The sequence below is a fragment of the Balaenoptera physalus genome, assembly GCF_965194825.1.
Source record: "Balaenoptera physalus genome assembly, chromosome: 9".
In the NCBI taxonomy this organism is placed as follows: Eukaryota; Metazoa; Chordata; class Mammalia; order Artiodactyla; family Balaenopteridae; genus Balaenoptera; species Balaenoptera physalus.
In genome coordinates, this window is record NC_138888.1 from 31,961,138 (window position 1) to 31,981,840 (window position 20,703).

General features: G+C 40.4%; 1 protein-coding gene across 22 annotated transcripts in view; it reads left to right on the forward strand.

The window, feature by feature from the left end:
• The window catches only part of EPB41L2 (erythrocyte membrane protein band 4.1 like 2), a 214,170-nt gene that overhangs the window by 50,360 nt on the left and 143,107 nt on the right, over window positions 1–20,703 (forward strand). For 4 of the 22 annotated variants that reach the window (XM_082474509.1, XM_082474512.1, XM_082474516.1 and 1 more), the window contains one exon: window positions 7,589–7,703. The exons of 17 other annotated variants lie outside the window; for them this stretch is intronic. The gene's annotated coding sequence lies outside the window, so the exon portion shown is untranslated. The remainder of the gene's footprint in view (window positions 1–7,588; window positions 7,704–20,703) is intronic. One more of the 22 variants, XM_082474518.1, reaches the window with a different exon arrangement.

A 20,703-nucleotide genomic window follows, 5' to 3' on the forward strand; every position in this document is an offset into this window, starting at 1 on the left:
GGCTTCCTCTCCTGCGGCCCTTACTAGGTTACGTGTCCTAGCACAGTGCTCGGTATATAGTGGCCATTCCCTACACATGGAGTGGATGAATGGAGGAGGAGGAGGAGGAAGAGGAGGAAGAAACACCTTAGGAATCTTAAAACTCAGTAACATTAGACAGTTCGTAGAGCTTTGGAAACTCAGGGTGCCAGGAAAGGAGCCTAAGTAAGTGAAGGGTAGGAATTGTTACGTTAGCATGACCTTATTGGTGTTGTTTGTGCTGTGCACTTTTTTTTTTTTTTTAAAACATTAGCAGTCTGGGTGACTGAGGCGGGAAGGCTAGCCTGTGGCCTTGGCCATATCTGCAGGTCTAAGTGGTGTTTATGTCTTTTACCTGAGGTTCCTCTAAGCTAAATTGCCCTCTTGCTCTGAAGGGCATATAGCCTTTGCATGTTCTCAAATCTGCCTATTTGCTGGCATATGTGATTTCAGTCTAGATTTCTCAACTGAGTAGTCAGGTCGTGTACGGCCCCCCTCCAGGAAGAGCTGAGATAGATAGATAGATAGATAGATAGATAGATAGATAGATAGATAGATATTGGCTGCGTTGGGTCTTCGTTGCTGTGTGTGGGTTTTCTCTAGTTGGCGGTGAGCAGGGGCTACTCTTCGTTATGGTGTGCGGGCTTCTCATTGCAGTGGCTTCTCGTCGTGGATCACGGGCTCTAGGTGCATGGGTTTCAGTAGTTGTGGCACACGGGTTCAGTAGTTGTGGCTCGTGGGCTCTAGAGCACAGGCTCAGTAGTTGTGGTGCACGGGCTTAGTTGCTCCGTGGCATGTGGGATCTTCCCGGAGCAGGATTGAACCTGTGTCCCCTGCATTGGCAGGCAGATTCTTAACCACTGTGCCACCAGGGAAGTCGCAAGAACTGAGTTTTAAAGTGATAGAAATAACCCTTGAAACCCTGCAGTGATTTCCCTGTGGCAGCTCTCTTACAGAACATTGAGTTCTGGTCTTGACCTTTTATTGCCTCCTTGGGCAAATTTGCTTCCTTAGCTTTCACTTCTCCTGGCCCTTGAATTTCAAGAGACACAGCTTTATTTTACTCTGGGGTTTATTATGTGCCTGAGTGCCACTGTTAGTGGCCTGGGTTAGAATAAATAGCAACTCTGTAATCCACCTGTTTTGTTTTTCTGTTGAATTACATAAAAACATTTATTAGACATTTTGATTCAAAATAGAGATAATTATGGGAAAAGCTGTTTCTTTCAGCGAAAGGCCCACTAGCCAGGCACCAGTGCTTGTCACTGTGGCCACGCCGTTGGACTTGTCCCTTGCAAATTGAACATGCCTGATTGCGCAGGTGTTTGCATGGCTGAACAAATTATATTTGGACAATGAACTGTTATGCCTGACAGTGATTAGAGAGGCAGGGCAGAGTTGCACATGGACTACTTTGGTAAGAGAATTGAGGAGAGAATATTACCAAACATTTTTGTAAAATAAGAGAAAACCGAGACTTTTTCTTTTCTTCTTTAATGGTTAAATGCCTTTAAACTTGTTAATATTGGAAGTCAACCTTGTACTGGGCAGATTTTTTAAGAAAAAGAATGGCTAGTAACTTTTTTGTTTCTTTACTTATAACACTGACTTTGTTGAACACTCTCTGGTTTTCCTTATTGGAGGACAGCTGTAGTTAGATTGTGGCTGAGATCATAGGAAGATCCAGTATCCAGTGTCATATATTTTTTGTCTGTCATTTTTTTTGGTTTATATACAAGTGTGAAATCTATGTCCAGGAGAGTGGCGGTGTGGGTTGACTAGGGAACTGTCGTAGGATATATCTGGAGATCTCTAGGAGTCCTGTTAAAGTTCGAGGCCGTGAATTTGAATGGAGAAAAGTTACCATCATCACATGTTTTTTGTGTGGCGTCATGGGTGCAAGGCTGAAGTAAGGCTGGAGTTAGGTGGAGCCACAGAGCACACAGATGTGCTGGAGGACAGCGGGGCTGGGAGCTGAGGGTCTAGTGGTGGCCCGTGGAATCCAAGCTGCTGAAGGAGGGTAGTGAAGACAGGGCAGCGGGAATGTGGTGGAGGCACTGGCCGCTCAGGGTCAAAGTAGTTGCGGGGGTGGGGGGGTGGTTCAAGAAGCAGGACGGAAGGGGATCAGAGGTTGGGACGAACGAAAATGAGATAATGGTAGGATCATATATAGCTCTAGGGCAGGATTTTCCAAGAGATCATTTTAGAAGGTCATGACTGGCATTTAGAAAATGAATAAACAACATGAGAGTTGGGGCCTTATCTAGCCTCTACAGGATTTTACCTGAATTGAAAAAAGAAGGCTTCCCCTTTGGGAAAAGTTTTCCATCAGCACTTATCGTACCTTGGCTCCACCTCCCTGGCTGGAGTGGAGCTCTGCCACTGCATGAATCTTCCCCGTGGGAGAGGAAAGAGAAAGGGGAGTGGGAGGAAAGAGGTGCCCCTTTTTCCGCTGAGGCAGCCCGCTGGCAGGGAGAAGGCTCACTGCGGAGAGGGGCTGGGGCTGGATTTGGCACAGACTGCCTAAGCTTAGGCTTTAGGCCTGATCAGAGCGACCATTTGAAAACTGTTTCCATTAAAACTGGGTGTGTTTACTGTGTATTTGTGAACTGGGTTGGGATGTAAATGTTTTACTCTGGGTCACAGAAAAAAATTGAAAGCTAGTGTTTGGGAACCGTGGGAATGGGTAACTGAGAGGGTGCGGAGGGCAGGATCATGGGGTTCGCTTTTAAAGTAGGAACCAACACGCACACACACACACACACCCACCCACCCTCTGCTCTGTGCCTTAGAGAAAGGAGTAGGTAGGAGTATGGGTAATAAAAACAATTTTGATTTGGAATGCATTCTAGGTTTGGGATTCAGCCCCCCTCTCCCCTAGTAGAGACTACACGTGATCGGGTGGTAGAGAAAAGTATGGCCCAGGTATTGGTTGACCTTCTGGCTCCACACTGGGTCTGTGGAGCTTCTCTGTCAGACTGAGGGAAATAGGTCGGAAAAAAGTCAGCGTGTGGGTCATCGCCAAGATCCTGTAATTCTGTAAAAGCTGGGGGTGAGGAGAGGGGGCTTTTGATGTGCTCTGGGTCATAGGGAGAGAGCTTTCTGCAACTTAGAGTTATGGTGACCACGTAACACGTAATCAGCCGTATAAAATTGAAAATTAATTTTTAGATGGTTGTGAGGGGACAAAACTCAGTAAAATATCAAGTAGACAGTCATGGGAATTGTGAGATATAGGTTCTGGCTTCTTTCTCCTTCTGCTGTCTTGATGATTTTTTAAAAATAAATTAGCGTTAGTGTCCCAGTGTGATCTTGGCTTTGCCTTTAGAAATGTGAAACAGACAAACACATCTGGGTGTTCCTGGTCCATCTCCCGTTGCTTTGAGTAGTAAAATCTTGACAGTAAATTGTAAGGCCTTGTGTGGCTTTCTAGACTGAACTCGGGAGGTGGAGCGTTTTGTTTCCCTTCATCCTGGACCATGTTGGTCAGGTGTTGGCAGTGGGAAGCAGGTGGCCACAGTTCCGTGGCTCTTAAACAAGGGATCAGGGCACGGTGGAGTGGGGAGTTCGGTGGTTTGGGCGGAGGCCCAGTTTCCCGTGGCTCTTTATCCACAGTTTCCAAGAGTTGCCATGCCGACCCCTGGTCAGGTGCCCCATCTCTGGGTGGGCCCCTGGCTGGAGCAGTGGTGGGATCAGGGTTCTTCGTCGGGCTGTCTAGTATGAATGAAGGATGGCAGAAAGGGTCATCCCCCGCTCATTCTTCTGGGGAGCAAATGTGTTTCAGTTGAAACTCCTTATGTGTGTTTTCCTTAAAAGTGTTAAAATTTGCGGTTAAGTTTTCAAGCGCTTTCAGGTGTGTTATAGATTAATTGGACCTTCTTAAGCAGGCCTGGGGAGTTAGTATTCCCTTTAATGACTGTTTCTGCGGGGGGGGGAAAATAATAATAGCTAACATTTACTTAGAGTTTACTTTATGTCAGAAACCGTCACTCTATATTATTTTATCTTATCTGTACAGATAGCTAGGAATTAGATTTTCTTAGCTTCATTTTACAGAATAAGGATTGAGGCTCTCATCTCCAGCTTCACTTTTGTCATCCTCATCTCATTCCCCCACTGTGCTCACTCCGTCCCCAACCAAGTCCTCACTTCCTCTTGTGTTGGGGTGCATGTATGGTTTTTCGACCCCCCCCCCCCCAAGGCAGTGACTCAAAATCTGGCCTATCATGAGTCAGAGATTGCCTATAGACAGGCGTGCAGAATTAGTCCTTCTCAGGCCTGCTGGTTGTTAAATAACGGTTTCGAGCTGCTAAAGTTTAACCTTCAAGGATGGTGCTGATGGTATCTGCTGTGCTCTACGAAATGTTTAAAGCTGAAAAGTTGTAAATGCTGGATTCCTAAGCAGAGTACAGTCAAGTGTGACTGCGAGGTTTCTTGGGCCAGGAAAGACTGTGTTTTTATGTTAAATAGCATTGGGTGGCCTAAGCTGCATTCCAGAGACAGTTCAGAGCCATGGCTGGTAATGACATCACCTCCACAGGTGCCAAATCATTCTTTTTTTTTTTTCTAATATAGCCTGCCCATGCCTTTTTTTTTTTTTTAAAGGATGTTTAAGTACTGCTGTGAGGTTTTGTTGCAAAGTAAGTATGAAATCCAGTTCTGGGTGTGTGTGTGGAAGTAGGGAGATGAAAATACAGTGCTTTTGGAAAACCATGCACTTCCAGAAATTCCAGTTTTAGGTTACTTGCGTTCAGTCACTCCCAAGAGATTTTTATGCGGAAGGGTGGGGACAGAGGAGGGGATTCAGGCTAGATGAGAAAAGTAGTTGTGGAAAAACAAAGTTGAGGGGCTTTCCGCCTCTACTTTCCCCCTAATCCAAGATGGGCCTGTAATGTTTCCAAGAGAACTCTGATTTCCAGTGTATTTCATAGAGGCTGAAGAGCTCTGATTCCAAATGTCACGCTTGGATTCAAGGGATTGAATCTTTTTCATGATAAATGTATGTGTTTGTTGAATAAAACTTGGAATACAGAGAAGCAAATAATAAAAGCCAGCCTCATTCCCACTTTCAGACATAATCACTTAATATTATGTTGTTTTTATTATTTATAACCGTACGTTCAGTGGTTTAAATACGTCAGTAAATGCGTATTTGTATACATTTCACAAAGTAGGGCTCATACTATATGTTTGGTTTTGCCATGCCAAGTAGTTTTTTTTAGCATGTAGAACTTTAGAACTATGAGGTACTTCAAGAGGTAATGATCCTCCCTGTCTTTATTTTATAGATGAGAAAATTTAGTAAAATGAAGTTAAATGACTTGCTCTTAATTCCCATGACTTTCAGAGCTGGAATTAGAACTGGTTCCACCTAGTCCAGTATACTTTTAACTATCCCATTCTGCCTATTTTACTGGTGAAAATTTGTGAAGTATTATCCTTTAGGGTAAATTAGAAAGCATTGCCCCAGAGAATTTAATCCATCTCATATAACTTTGAGTCTGAAAAAAAGTGAAACATTGAGACTACCGAAACACACCTGTGTAGTTAAATTAATTTGCCCCAAGTGATTTGGAGAAGTTTAGAAACCATTATGAGATGGCTGGATTGCTGCTATTTTAGGATTATTTGATGTGAACCTGAAAGGAGTGAAGTTTAAAAATGTATGTTTTACACTAAGCGTAAGTGTCTTTGCAGTGTTTCTTTTCTGCCATGTTAAAACAATAAATGTCTTCAAACTTTTTAGTGGTTTTGCCAAACTGTTAGTTATCATCTCCTGTGCCAAATTTCTTCTGCTCTGGAATTATATTTGCCTTATTTTGCTGAATTCCTGTAGGAGTTCTTAGCTGTATAATTCCTTTGGCAATAGCTCACACAAGTCTTAACGGCATTTCTTCTACTGTTATCTTGAAATGTGGGCACATTATGAATGTTAACTTTCCACGGGGTTGTGTGTATGAGCAGTCTGGAGTCTCAGCTCCTCAAGGACAAGGATGCTGTCTTGTCATTTTCCTTCTTTCCTTCTGCCTCTCTCCCCTCCGCTTTGTCTCATCTCCATATTACTAGCAGAGCACCTTGTAGGCTCACCCTATTATTACTATAACTTGTTAAAAGAGTTCTGAACACATTTAAGGCAAATTAGGGAACACGGCCTCCTCTCTCCTCTCTGTGAGTTGATAGTCCTGCTGGTAACGCGGATTTCAGGAATATCTCTGCGGAAAAAGCAAGTCTAGCATGATTTGAACATTGCTTTGGTCAGTGGGTATTTAGATGTCCTTTTTGAGGCAGTTGTTATGGAGTCAGACAATATACTGGCACACACAGCCTCAGACTCACCGTCACCTCTGTTTGACCTTAGTTAATCTAGAAGAAACCATATAAAACAGCTGACGGGAGGGCTCCTGGAGGGCTGTCTGAAGAGTAGGTGATGAAGAATCCTGTTTTTGTTTTTCTTGGAAAAATTCCTCTACAAGAAGTCTTCAGCATATTAAATTCTGCATCTTGAAGACTTATGATTTTGTACATTTCTTGACTTTCTGTATTGAGAGAAGAATTGAAGGTGGGATGAGGGGAATGAAGAAACTTAGTGTTGAAAATCTCAGGTGTAGGGAGTGGGGAAGTAAGGAATAATTGCTGGGATATATTTGTAGTTGGGGAAAGAAGGAAAGGGAGCAAGAATGGAAAGAGATCGAGAAATAGGGATGAATAGCCAAATATTAGGGTGGGGACAAAATCTGAATGTCATTTGGCAAAGTTGATTATACTTTTGGTTTTTTTCCAGAAGTTTTTCAAATGATTGGGGTGGGTGGGGAAATTCCACTAGAGATGACAGTTTAAGTGTTGGAGGAATATAATGGAAATAGCCTGAGTGACTAAAGTAGGAAGAAACAGAATTAAGAAAATTCTGTTTATTTCTTTTTCTCTGGCAGTGCTCTGCGTTTCTTATGATGCTGTGCTTAATTTATTCCAAAAAGTTTGTTCAGTGTAGTATAAAGAATCTCCTTTTTGATCAACTCCTTTTTTTTTCCTGTCTCTAAGCTGCTTGCCTTAGAATAGGTGTGGAGGCCTCCCCATCTCCCAACTTGCTCACTGTGGAGAAGTGTTAGGACATAGAACATGTGATGCAAAAGGAGACCAATTCTAGGAGCTCGCAGCACAGGGCAGCACCCACATCACTCAGGGACCAAGTACACTTGCGTGATGTGTGTGCGCGCACAAGTGTGTTCTTTTCCCTTAAAGAAGCCTCGTGTTCCTAGAGTGTGATCTTATTTCTCTTGCGAAGTCTTTTTGAATTCATTATATTGAAGTAATAACGGCTCTGCATACTTTCCAGGTTGTTTGGAATTATTTTCCACCTGCTTCTGTTTGGTTCAGTGAAAAGAGTAAAATAATTTGGGAATTAATTTTACGACTGGAAAAGGAACACTGCCTCCTAAAGACATTCATGTTTACCATTGGGTTCTAGTATCAGTCGTATTATTTCCTGACGCGGGGCTGGGCCGCTTCTGACATAAGCGTTAGGAACTGAATTGTGTCAGCACTGCTACTTAAGGCGTTTATCTTAATCCAGGCGTCCTTGGATCGTGCCAGCGAGCAAGGTGGTAGCAGTGATCGCAGAGCTGGGCTGCACGTGTGAGTTCCGAGGAGCTCGAGTGATTTACCCAGTGAATCCATCCCTGGTAAATGTGAGTCGGTGTTTTTCTTTAGATGCTCTGTTTTGACCTCATGAGAGGTAGTTGTATTTAAGTTATTTACAGTGTCATTCTCCTAAGACGGAATGAATATCCCTGAATTCTATCTCACAGGGCCCTGTTATGCAGCAAAGGCAAGTAGAGGATGACTACCAGTGAGGCACCAGCCGCAGAGCTGGTTGAGATACGGTCCAGATTCTGGTATTTGGGTTGGCCGGCTTTTCTGGAAGATAAGCTTATATTGTGTTTATATAGGCAGATCCTAAAAGTTCTTTGTGACTGTTACACAATATATTTAAGTGTTCAGGAAGAATAAAATAGTGCATTTCTTGTCTCATGGCTTCGGTCTGATAGCCACGGCTGCTGCTTTCTTGCGCAGGTACCCCTTCGCTTTTTCCTTGTTCCTGCTTTCTGCCCTCATTTTCTGTACCACCTCGAGCGGTGAAAGGAAGAAGATCTTCCATACTTACATCTGATAAATGTTTTGCATGAAGGAGAGATTATGACAATGCCTGTAGTTTAAAAAAAAAAAAAAAAAGGTAGCCACTAGTCTACATTTTTTTACTGTTTTTAAATCTGTGGGGAATTGGAAGCTCCACAGCGTGAGGTGCATTGGGAAAAGAAAAACCAAGAGGAAAGCGTGTTTTGGAAAAATGAGCTGCATTTGAGAAAACGCTGAGGGGCAAATTCATTCAGAAATGTGCGCTCATCACCTGGTTGATATAATAAGTTCATGCAAATGAGAAATACCTGGCCAAGAGGTTAGGTTTCTGCCTTTTCTTACAATATTCTTTAAAAAAAAAAAAAAATCCCTCAGTCACTTAGCTCAGTTTAGAATTTCTTAGATTCTTTGGTGTTTGTGATACAAAGGATTGGCTACATTATTTTTTCAGGCACCTCCCAGACCTAAACTTACATGATTCAGGAGGACTGTATATCCCAAAACAGATTATCATAGGACTTATTTCAGAGGCATTTCTATTTTCTTCTTGCTTCTCTTAGAATTCAATACCTTTTTGAAGATAACAACCTTTTAGGTCAGTCTTAACCCGTGAGAACCAATCATGCAGGTGAAGATGGTAAGTCCTACACTCCTCACATTTTCCTCGTATGAATCTTAAAAGATGGCATGCGATTTCTCATTATAAATGTGCCAAAATAATGTTTATTCCATTAGAGTGTCGTTTAGTTTAATATTAGGCTTACTTTATTGCATCATTAAGGTGATTATCTTGGATAATAGAAAAATAAGATGATGATGCCTGGAATTGTTTGGAAAAATAGGTGCCCTCAGTTTCTATTTTTAAAGGTGTTTTCTTATACCCTCATTTCTTTCTACCCAAATGGACTAAGCATGACTTTGTGCAAAGTGGTGTGTGTTTTGCTCTGGGGGATACAGAGATGAGTAAGACAGACTTGTTAAGCATGGTGGGTAAGATGTGGGCATAGGGCCAGTACTGTAGAAAAGTGCTGAGCTCTGGAAGCGGGGAAGGGAGTGCTGTGGGCATCTGGAGGAGGGAAGGAGGACAAGGGAGTCTTTGGCAAGGCCATAGCCTGGCAACTGGATTTTGCCCGATGGTGGTGGTGATGGGCATGTAGTTTGCCCACTTCTGAGAAGAGTCTGGGGGAGTGAGCCTGGAGACTCTTGGCTTTTTCCCCCTCAGCAATAGAAATCATCATGGATAGTTCCGAGCAGAAAAGCTAGAAAGGAGGGTCTGGCCAGGGCCTGCATTTCAAGTGGAAGACTTTGGGTTTTTATCCTGCAGTTACTGAGGTTTTCCAAACAGGTGAATGATGTGATGAGAACTGGAGTTTAGGAAGATTAGGTGGGTAGCCCTATTCAAAGTAGGGCTAACAAATTTATGAGAAACTATTAGTTACGAGAAAAAATTTATCTGTTGGTAATTTATTTACTGGTTTTATTTACTTAAATCAGAGTCTACTGTTTGTAATGATAACTGCGTTTTTTTCCTACAGTACAAAAATCATCAAACTGTTTTTTAGGGCATTCGCCACTGAAGATAACTAAGTACATACACTTCAGATAAAAGTGAGGAACCATCAGTTTTAGGTCTTGATTACGATCTTTCTCCACCAAATATATTTAGATATTTATTTTGTAATTAATCCTGGCTCTTGGCATTCTCTTGCTGTTTTTTTTTTTTTTTTTTTTTTTTTCTGAAGGCATTTCTTAAGCCCTTCTCATAACAGTGTTTTGAAGACATTACTTGATTGAGTGGGTGTATCCCGATTTCCTCTCCACCTCCAATTTATTAAGCATTTAGTTCCATTTCAGTATGCTATTTTAGGAAATTTCTTGTCCCATTTTTGACAGTCGTTTGTCTTTAATCCCTGTGAACATTATTTGATGTTGTTCTTGAAATTCAAAGTAAAGGCATCTTGGAAAGAAAGTCAGAATCTCATAGCTAATAAGTAAAAGAGTTGGAATCAAAACTCACATCTGCCCCTTACTGAATCATTTTATACTGAGTCATTTTACATCTGTAAGTCTCAATTTCCTTAATCTGTAAAACGGAGGCATTGACAGTACATTTCTAATACAGTGTCTTTGGGAAGTTAAGTGAAATGATAAGTGTGCTGGCATAGCTTGTTTATAAGCCATCTTTTAAACAAAATGAATTATAGATGCACAGTGTTTATGAATCTAACATCATTGATTCAACTGATAAGTAATTTTATATTTTGAATTTTAAAGTTATTTTTCTTTTCAGATTTACAGTGTGAAATTACCCAACTTTTAAAACCTTAAGCACTCTTACTTTTCTGTACTATAATGAGTGAAACTTGTATTCTCAATAGTTTCTTTTAATTCTTCTCCACAGACTGTCATTCTACAGGTTCAGCTCTGTTTTGTGTTAATTTTTACTGCCTTTCCCCCCTGAAATGCAATAGTCCTGTAGTGTCCTAGTGGAAACATTGTTCTCTTTGTTTGGGCTAAAGAAGTGCCTTTGTCATTCCTTTGAGACATTCTGCAGATGCCATTTTGCAGTTCTGAAAAATATGTCGCTGTCCTCCTTGTGCTGTGTTAAATTGTGTGTGTGTATGGCTTGGTATTTTAATGAAGTTGTAGTGAAAACTCGACAGTGATACTTGTCATATGATGATAAAACAAAGAAAGGTTCTTTCCTGATTGAATGTAGATACGTGTTCCCTGTCTCTCTATAGTGCTGTGTGGTCTGAAAGTAGATCCCTCCTGCACTCAGATGTTTGATGCTTTTTGACTAACTTCATAGGAAACTGTTAAAACAACTTCTTCTGACATGTACTGCTTTTTAAAGATCTCTTAATTTATATGTTCTGAATAGCATTTTAAGTGGCAAGTACACAGTCTAATTTGCTAAGTGGCTTTAATCCTTGCAGTAAGAAGTGGGGCAAAAATCTTTTGGGAAATTACCCTGATAAAATCCAGGAAATTCCTTTCATTCTTTTAAATCCAGTTAAAATCTAACTTTAAAAAAAGGCCTCTGATGTAACAGTGTCTGAAAGCATGTGCTTCTTAGAGTAATTTCTTGTAGATAGTGCCAAGCTCAAGGAAGAATAGCATGAATGTACCTCTGTGTTTTAGGTAAATCTATACCACATGGCACATGACCAGTTTATTATAACTTTGCTGGGACTTGGTCATCCTGTTTTGCACTGCTTTAAAAGTGCTGAAGCAGGAGTATAGAAATAAAGGGAGAAAGCTTCATATATTTTATTTTAATGGACTTTAATCTATTAAGATATTTCTTAATTATAATAATATATGTTCAGTGGAGAAAACTTGGTAATATAGAAAAATACAAATAAAGCAAAATTTCCCATTGCCCACATTCAGAAACAACCATTGTTAACCATTTTGGCTGAGCATTTCCAGTGTTTTATCTGTGAATTTACACATGGGTAAAATCAGAGCATTATCCTTTTTTTTTTAAACGATTCTTTAAAAATTTTTTAATTTTATTTATTTATTTTTGGCTGCGTTTGGGTCTTTGTTGCTGCACGCGGGCTTTCTCTAGTTGTGGTGAGTGGGGGCTGCTCTTCGTTGCAGTGCGCGGGATTCTCATTGCGGTGACTTCTCCTGTTGTGGAACACAGTTGCAGACCACAGGCTCTGGGCGCGTGGGCTTCAGTAGTTGTGGCACGTGGGCTCAGTAGTTGTGGCTTGTGGGCTCTAGAGCGCAGGCTCAGTAGTTGTGGCACACGGGCTTAGTTGCTCCGTGGCATGTGGGATCTTCCCTGACCAGGGCTCGAACCCATGTCCCCTGCATTGGCAGGCAGATTTTTAATCACTGCGCCACCAGGGAAGCCCCAGCATTATCTTTTTAAACCTTATTTTCCCTTGGCAAAATACAGTGAATGTATCTCTAAACTCTTTTTTTTAATGGTGAAGTATAGTTGATGTACAATATTGTTAATTGCAAGTGTACAGCAAAGTAATTCGGTTATACATATGTGTGTATCTATATTCTTTTAAAAATTCTTTTCCATTATAGTTTATTACAGGATATTGAATATTGTTCTCTGCACTGTACAGTAAGTCCTTGTTATTTTTCTATTTTATATATGATAGTGTGCATCTGTTAATCCCATACTCCCAATTTATCCCTGCCTCCCTTCCCCTTTGGTAACTGTAAGTTTGTTTTTTGTCTGTGTCTGTAAATTCTTTTTTTTTTTTTTAATATAAATTTATTTATTATGGCTGCGTTGGGTCTTCGTTGTTGCACGCGGGCTTTCTCTAGTTGCGGTGAGCAGGGGCTACTCTTCGTTGTGGTGCGCAGGCTTCTCTTGTCGTGGAACACAGGTTCTAGGTGCGCGGGCTCAGTAGTTGTGCCATGCCGGCTCTAGAGCGTAGGCTTAGTAGTTGTGGCGCAGGGGCTTAGTTGCTCCGCAGCATGTGGGATCTTCCCGGACCAGGGATCGAACCCGTGTCCCCTGCATTGGCAGGCGGATTCCTTTTTTTTTTTTTTTTTAACATCTTTATTGGAGTATAATTGCTCTACAATGGTGTGTTAGTTTCTGCTTTATAACAAAGTGAATCAGCTATACATATACATATATCCCCGTATCTCCTCCCTCTTGCATCTCCCTCTCACCCTCCCTACCCCACCCCTCTAGGTGGTCACAAAGCACCGAGCTGATCTCCCTGTGCTCTGCGGCTGCTTCCCACTAGCTAGCTATTTTATGTTTGGTAGTGTATATATGTCCATGCCACTCTCTCACTTCGTCCCAGCTTACCCTTCCCCCTCCCCGTGTCTTCAAGTCCATTCTCTACGTTGGCAGGCGGATTCTTAACCATTGCGCCACCAGGGAAGTCCTGTAAATTCTTAAGATAGTAGTACTTAATTTTGGAAATGTTACTCCATAGGGCATTCATGCATTAGATGGACTCACTTGAAAGTTCTCAGTTAGTAGAAAGTGCGTGCATTTATTGCCTAAAGATGTACGAGTCAGAAAAGGATAGGCTAATCATTTTGGATGTTTTCCAGCATCATAAAAGCATAATAAGTCTATATTAAAACTATTAAGAAGCCTTTGAAACAAGTAAAGATCTGATCACATAAGCCCTGGCTTGTCCTGGACAGCTGGCTCACTGATTTCCAACAAGAGCTGATTCTGCTGTGGCCCGACTCCTGTCGTCTGGGGCAGAGGTACACAGGGATTACAGTGTGTGTATATGTCTAGCCATCAGCTGGGCTTGTTTGAGACAGTGATACCAAGCCCTGTGTCATCCCATTCCATCTGTTTCTTTTAAAAATAAATATACAATTGGTACAGGACAGATCCTGTTACAATAAATTCCACGGCAGAAATAAACTTTCTTTATGTGGGTATTCCTATATAATTAAAGGTTGAGGTGGGAGGAAACCCTCCCCCTGCGATTGGTGGATACTCAGACCAGTCCTTCTCCAGAAGAGAAAAAGAACCTCAAGCCTGGTTCTTATTACTCTAGGATCCAATGGGAAGAATATTTACTTTTGATATTAAGATGATAAGAGAACAGAAACAAGTTTCCTTATCTTGTTACAACTGTGCTGTTTTGTTTGTTCATTCAACATTTGTTGAATTAGATGTTCTGATATATGGAGTTAACATGGAATTATAGGAGATAATGTGAAGAGATAAAAAGGGATTAAGGAGGAGGATATGAGATACCTGAATTATGGCTGAACCCAAATGGCTTGAATAGAACTAGGCACATTCTTTATAGAGCGTGGCTGACTATGGTGGGAGGAAAAGATCAGGGAGATGGTGACAAAGGGGGAAGTTAGGTGTGGCAGCTAAGTTGATTATTTAGGAGTGCTACATTTCACCCTTTTTGTCTAATATATATGTATGTGCACACACATTTCTATACATTTAAGTATAATGTATATTTGTGTGTATATCACCTTACATAGGTCAACTGCAGGTACAGTCCTTCCCTCCCCAAGCACAGACCATACAAAGTCCTGTTGACCTACTGCATCTAGTTGCAGTGACTTGTCTCATAGAACACGGTGTACGGGTGATGTTTATTCCTCTAGCTTCATTTCCATCCAGATCATTTGTCAGTGATCAGCGGCATTGTTCAGATTTCCCCCCTGGACAGTGCTCTGCCCTGTCCTGTCACATAGCCATAAATATTGCTCTGGGCATAGCTCGTCCTTGAAGTGTGATTCCCGAGCAGATCTTACTGCCCCTTGTTCTGTCCCCTGGGAAGAGTGCCTTCATCAGTCACATAGACCTCAGGGCCGTCTTCGGGGAGGGGCTGCATTACCCTTAGCCCATTTGAGTCCGACCTGGCCATTCTTGGCATCCTGCTTTCTCTGCCAGTGGGTATGGCTGGAGAGGTAGTCACTCCCTGCTGGGCTGGTTTGCCATGTACCAGACTTCTCTTTCAGAGCCTTGTGATTTGTGAGGGAGTGTGTGTACCATAAACTCACAAATAACTTGATCCCCATCCACACCCCCAAAGTTTTATTCTGAGTGTTCTGTGGTTTAAAAATCAGCAACAGAGCTATTGTTAGGTTTGGTCACAAACTGCCTGTTTTTAACCTTATACCTGGAAGCTTGGGTTGGATTTTTTTTTTTTTTTTCTTTTTTTCTTCAAGTGTAGACAGGGGAAGTGGACAGTCTAGACAGAGGAGAGTCAGCATTAATGAGGACACGGAAGCATTTCGTGTTGAGGAGGCTGGTATAGCTGGAGTTCAGGGTGTGTGTGAGAGGGCATGGGAAGCAGAAGACAAGCTGCAGATCTGGATTGGAGCCAGTCGGTGCTGAACCCAGGAAGTTATACTGAGGAGTTTGGTCTCTGTACTCCCTGCAGAGCCACGGGAAGCCTTTCAAAAATTTTCATTGCTATTATTTTTTTGAAGTAAGAGGCATAATTACACATATCTGTGTTTTAGAAACATTACATGCTAGGTTTTCTGAAGAATTACCAGATTTCCCTGGGTATTTGTGCTGGTGATTTTTACCCTCAGTTAAAGGTGTCTGCCCAGGGAAGCCTCCTTTCATATTTCTTTTATTTATGGCTTCTAGGTGATACTTCCAACTCCAGTAAGCACTTGTGTATTTCTGTTCAGTAAAATCTGGTGCTATGATTTGGGTGGTATTTATTGTACAGGTGACTAGGATCAAACATTTATTTAGCTTAATTTTAATAGTAAATCTCATTGTTTACTAGTTCAGTACATTGTTTTTACTACACAATAATAATCTGAAGCTTGGCAATACTGATTTAAGGAGGTGTCTTTGGTATTTGTTGCTCTTTATTATGAGGCAAATTTGTGCCCAGTCTTAATTTGCACCAGGCTGGGCGTTCAAAGATGAGGAAGAAGACTGCGTTGCTGATAAGTTCACAGTAAGGCAAACTGATACCAAGAATTCAAAATGGTCATTTCAGCAGTAGAAATACCTATAGAGAAAAGGGCAACAAAGTGAGCCTGGATGAAGAGAGAGGAAAGGATCAGGAGCGACGCCTGTACTGAGTTTAATTTTTTCTTTTACTGGGATGTTTGTTTGTACTACTTAATGAATATGATGCATCCATCCATCCATTCATTCATTCATTCATCAAATGTTCCTTTGGCTACCTTACTATATGCCAAGTATTGTATTGGGCTGTGAGAGGAATATGGTTGTAAGACTGCAGTCTTTGCCCCTAGGAATCAGATTGTTCACTTGGAAAGGCAGCCAGTCAGTAGCAGAGAGAAGCATTCTGGGGACTGGGAATTGCCCCGCAAAACTGGATAAATAAAATTTTCTTAATCATTTTGCTTAATAATTAATAGAATCATACCATGTATCAAGTATGTGAGAGGGAGAATCCATTTGTAAATTACCTTCTTAATAGTTGTTCAAGAAATATCTGTTGAATGAATGTATCTTGTGTACGAATAGGTTTTTACAAATTGGTATTAATACAAAAGAATATTTGCATCATTTGCTACTGGCTATCCCTTCAGGGAAGGGATACTTTTTTTTTTTTTTTCCCCAACTGAAATTTCCAGGAAGTATAACTGTCCTAGGGTTTCTGTCCAAGCATTTTTCTGAAGCCAATGGGTGGGTGTATGTTCAGATCCAAGAGAAACAAATTATAACCATGATGTGAACTTTTCACAGTCTTAGAATAAAAGCTTGAAAAAATATTTTTTATGCTTCTCTCTTGCAAATGCTAAATATCCTTTTCTAAAGAGGAGTAAAACAGAGATAACATGTTAAGCATATTAGGTCTTCATATTGTTCCCACCTCCCCTAGTAATTAGCACAACCCCTCAAAATGTTCATTGATAATTTTTGGCCATAATTTCAAATCTTAAAATTTGGTAGAAAGAAGTACATACGTGGTGAAGTTCAGATAACATTGGACATTGCTGTTTTAAAGAATGTAGGCATTTTGGGAGTCAAAGAACAAAAAAATATTACTATAGCATTGGATTTATGAAGACAAGCAAAATAAAATGTGGGTACCCAATAATAAGAGCTTTCTATTATACAAAAGATAAATTAGACACGTCAAAAGTCTCTTAGCTTAAATTTATTAAATATGAATATAATTGGGAAGAGGTAAAGGCTTTGTAAACTGTAAAGCCCCTGTAAATGCATATTTGGTGTAACACACAGATAAAATTGCTCTCTGCTCCCCTCCATATGATTACCATCATGGTTTGTGTAGGTGTTGAAGAAGACAGCCATGGAAGTGCACGTTCTACTAGGTTAGCTAATAGAAAGGGAAAGTGGAAATAAGGGTAGGAAAGGAGTACCACAGCCTTAAAATGGACATATTTTAGGTTCAAAGCCGCTGGTGTTTCCACGTCATGGACTTTGAGCCAAGATTATCCAGTTTAGTAACAAAAATTTACTTGTATAATTAGGATTTAAGCACCTTCAGGACATTTACTTATACCCTAACATAGTATATGGACCACAGTTATTTATAGTGTTATGAATTCTTTTTCTAGACTTTTTTCCCCCCTTAATCTTATAGTAAACAGAGCACGTCATTTCTGCTGTCTAGGGCCATCTCTTTGATTTGCCATCACAGTTCATTCTGTACAAATCACACTTTGCTTCTTCATGCCATTTCTCTTGTTCCCAGTCCTTGTATTTAAAGTAGTTTTTTTTGTACACAGTGTAGAATTGGGTCTTCCTTTTACCCACTCTGACAATCTGTCTTTTAATTGGTGCATTTAGGCCATTTACGTTTCATCTAATTGCTGGTGTTGTTGTTGGGTACCATTTTGCTCTTTGTTTTCTGTTTGTCCCATCTGTTCTTTGTTTCTTTTTCTTCTTTTCCTGCTTTCTTCTGGATTGAGTATTTTTCTTCGAGTCCATTTTATCTTCACTATTGACTTATTCCTTTATACCTCTTTGATTGTTACCTAATTTAAATTAACTCACTAATTTGTCTCCAAACCCTCTGTTCCTGTTTTGTTAACTATTTCAGTGAATGCCATTGCTGCCTAATTAATTGCTCTTTCTTTATCTCTTTCTTGACTCTCCTGTGTTGCCAACTTCTTATCATTCTACCAATTGAATATTTCTTGAATTTATCCATTCCTTCCACTAACACCTTCTCTATTCAGATACTATAACCTGCACAAAGCTGAGCTCTCTCATGGTCCAGTTTTAACTTTGGTAGCCAAAGAAACACAAGTCTCAACATTGACAAAGAATTGATAAACCACTTACGTTTTTACTCTGGTCTCTTGAAAAACCAAAAAGTGGTTCCATTATAACAGCAAAACTTAAAAATTCTCTTCATCACTTTATGAATTTTTCTGATTCTTCCCCATCACAGTTTAAAAACAGCCCTCACACTCCCTCCCTTCAACCAGTCTCCTCCCAAACAATAAACACCAACTCTCTCGTTACAGTTTGAGTCTCTCCTGTGTTCTTTATGGATCTATTCTTCTGTCTAGTAATTCAGCCCATCCCACAGTAAATCAGTCAAGTTGCTTTCAGAATTGAAATTACAATGGCAGAATTCTCTTTGGGGGAGAGGGAGCAGAGACTGTGGCTACCCATTTGTTAATATTTTATTTTTTAAATATTAATACAGCTATAATTTCTTATCTGGATAAATATGTAATGTTCTGTCTGGTCTTGTGGGGTTTTTTTTTTTTCCCCTCTAGTTAAAAAAAATTTTTGTTCTTCATGTTGTAGTCAGAATAGTAGTTTTAAAGTCCTTTTAGTTTTCTGCTTAAAATCCTTTCATGGTATCACTTTGCTTTTCAGAAGAGGCTCAAACTTTGTGACGTAGCTTTTACCTTATGAGGTTTTTGCTGTTCTAGATTTTAACTTACTAATTGGGTTTCCCTGCTCATATGTCAGGTTTTCTCTCATGTCTAGACTTATGGGCATGTTGCCAGCAATATTCTACTCTCAGGTCTTAATTTAGATATAGCTTCCTCTGGGTATCTTTCCTTCTATGGTTCTTCCTTCCACTGGGCCCTCTCCTCCCTGTTAGGCATACCTCCCTCCTCTCTGATTGACTTTACTTGCCTTTCTCCCTCATCAGGTCATAAGCTCCACAAAGGCAGTTATCACATCTGTGTTCACAATTGTTTGACAATCAATGGACTCTTAGTTATTTGCTGAATGAACAAATAATTCCTGAATAATCTGATACTAGGTTTCCTATCTTTTCTTTCTTAGCACTTATCTTGCCCTGTTGAGCTGGTTTGTAGCCAATGTTCCTTTGGTAGATTAACCTGATATACTGAGACTTCCTTCTGAATATTTCCTCATGAAACACATGTAGGTGACGCTGTATCTGCTTGAATAGGTAGATTCCATCTACCATGTTTGGTTGTTTTAGTACCTTGAACTCCATTCTTTTTTTTTTTTTTTTATAAGATATCTTTTTTATTTTTTTAATTTTTATTTATTTATTTATGGCTGTGTTGGGTCTTCATTTCTGTGCGAGGGCTTTCTCTAGTTGCGGCAAGCGGGGGCCACTCTTCATCACGGTGTGGGGGCCTCCCACCATTGCGGCCTCTCTTGTTGCGGAGCACAGGCTCCAGACGCACAGGCTCAGTAATTATGGCCCACGGGCCCAGCCGCTCCGCGGCATGTGGGATCCTCCCAGACCAGGGCTCGAACCCGTGTCCCCTGCATTGGCAGGCGGATTCTCAACCACTGCGCCACCACGGAAGCCCTCCATTCTTGTTATGCAGAGTTTTATTTAGTTCTAGCCCTTTTGGATGCTCTGCCAGTCAAAAAGTACTTTTTTTTTTTTTTTTTAAGGAAATCCTAGCTCTTAAGATGCTTTTTTCTCTGTTATTTTATTACCAAAACTTTCAAGAATAGTCACTTGTTTGGAACTAAGGTATAAGATTAATAATAGTAACAAATGCTAGAAGTAGGGTTATTCTCTCCCAAATCATCATCTCTTTCTTTGATTTTTGGAATCCTCTCCAAGAACTTAGATGTTACATCATCACTTCAAACTCAGTGTCCCTAAAAGTTCCAAAATCTTGAAACTTCCAGTCTTCTGAGCTGGAAAGCTTGGCATTATTCTTTAGTTGTGCCTCTTCTTTATCTACTGTCTATTTAGACATCAATGCCTATGGATTTTTTTCTCTGAAACTTTTTTAATATCAGTCCTTTATTCATCATTGCTACTGCTGCTTCCACACAAGTCTGTTTTTCTCTTAGCTTTATTGAGGTATAATTGACAAAATTGTAATATATTGAAAGTGTACCACATGATGATTTGATATACGTATACATTGTGAAATGATTCCTAAAATCAAAAGTAACACATCCATCACTTCACAGTTACGTTTTTTTGGTGAGAGAATACGTAAGACCCACCGTCTTAGCAAATTTCAAGTATACAATACACTATTATTAACTGTGGTCACCATGGTGTACACTAGCTTCTCAGAACTTATTCATAAGTGAAAGTTTGTACCCTGTGACCAGCTTCTCCCTGTTTCCCTCACCTTCATGAACCTTTCCCTCACCTTCATGAACCTTTTTATGTAGCCTTCCATTTGGACTGTCCCTGCTTCTATCCCTTCTTTCCAATTCAGGGCCCCCAAATTTATCTTCAAGCAACATTTAGTGGTTATCCTGCTTGGCCGCAGCCAAACATTTGGAGGATTGGAACCCGTATACCCTGCAAGTGGGAATGTCAGATAGTGCAGCCATTTTGGAAGCCAGTCTGGTAGTTCCTCAAAAACCTTAACACAGAGCTATCATTTAACCTTGCTATTCGACTCCTAGGTATATGCCCAAGAGAAGTGAAATCATATGTCCACACAAAAAGTTGTACCATGAATGTTCACAATAGCATTATTCATAATAATCCAAAATCAGAAACAAGTGCCCATCAATTAATGAATGAATAAACAAAAATGTGGTATAGCCATAAAATGTAATATTATTTGGGCATACAAAGGAATGAAGTACTGATACATACCACAACTTGGATGCACCTTGAAAATAGTATGCTAAGAGAAAGAAGCCAGATACAAAAGGCTGTATATGATATGATTCCATTT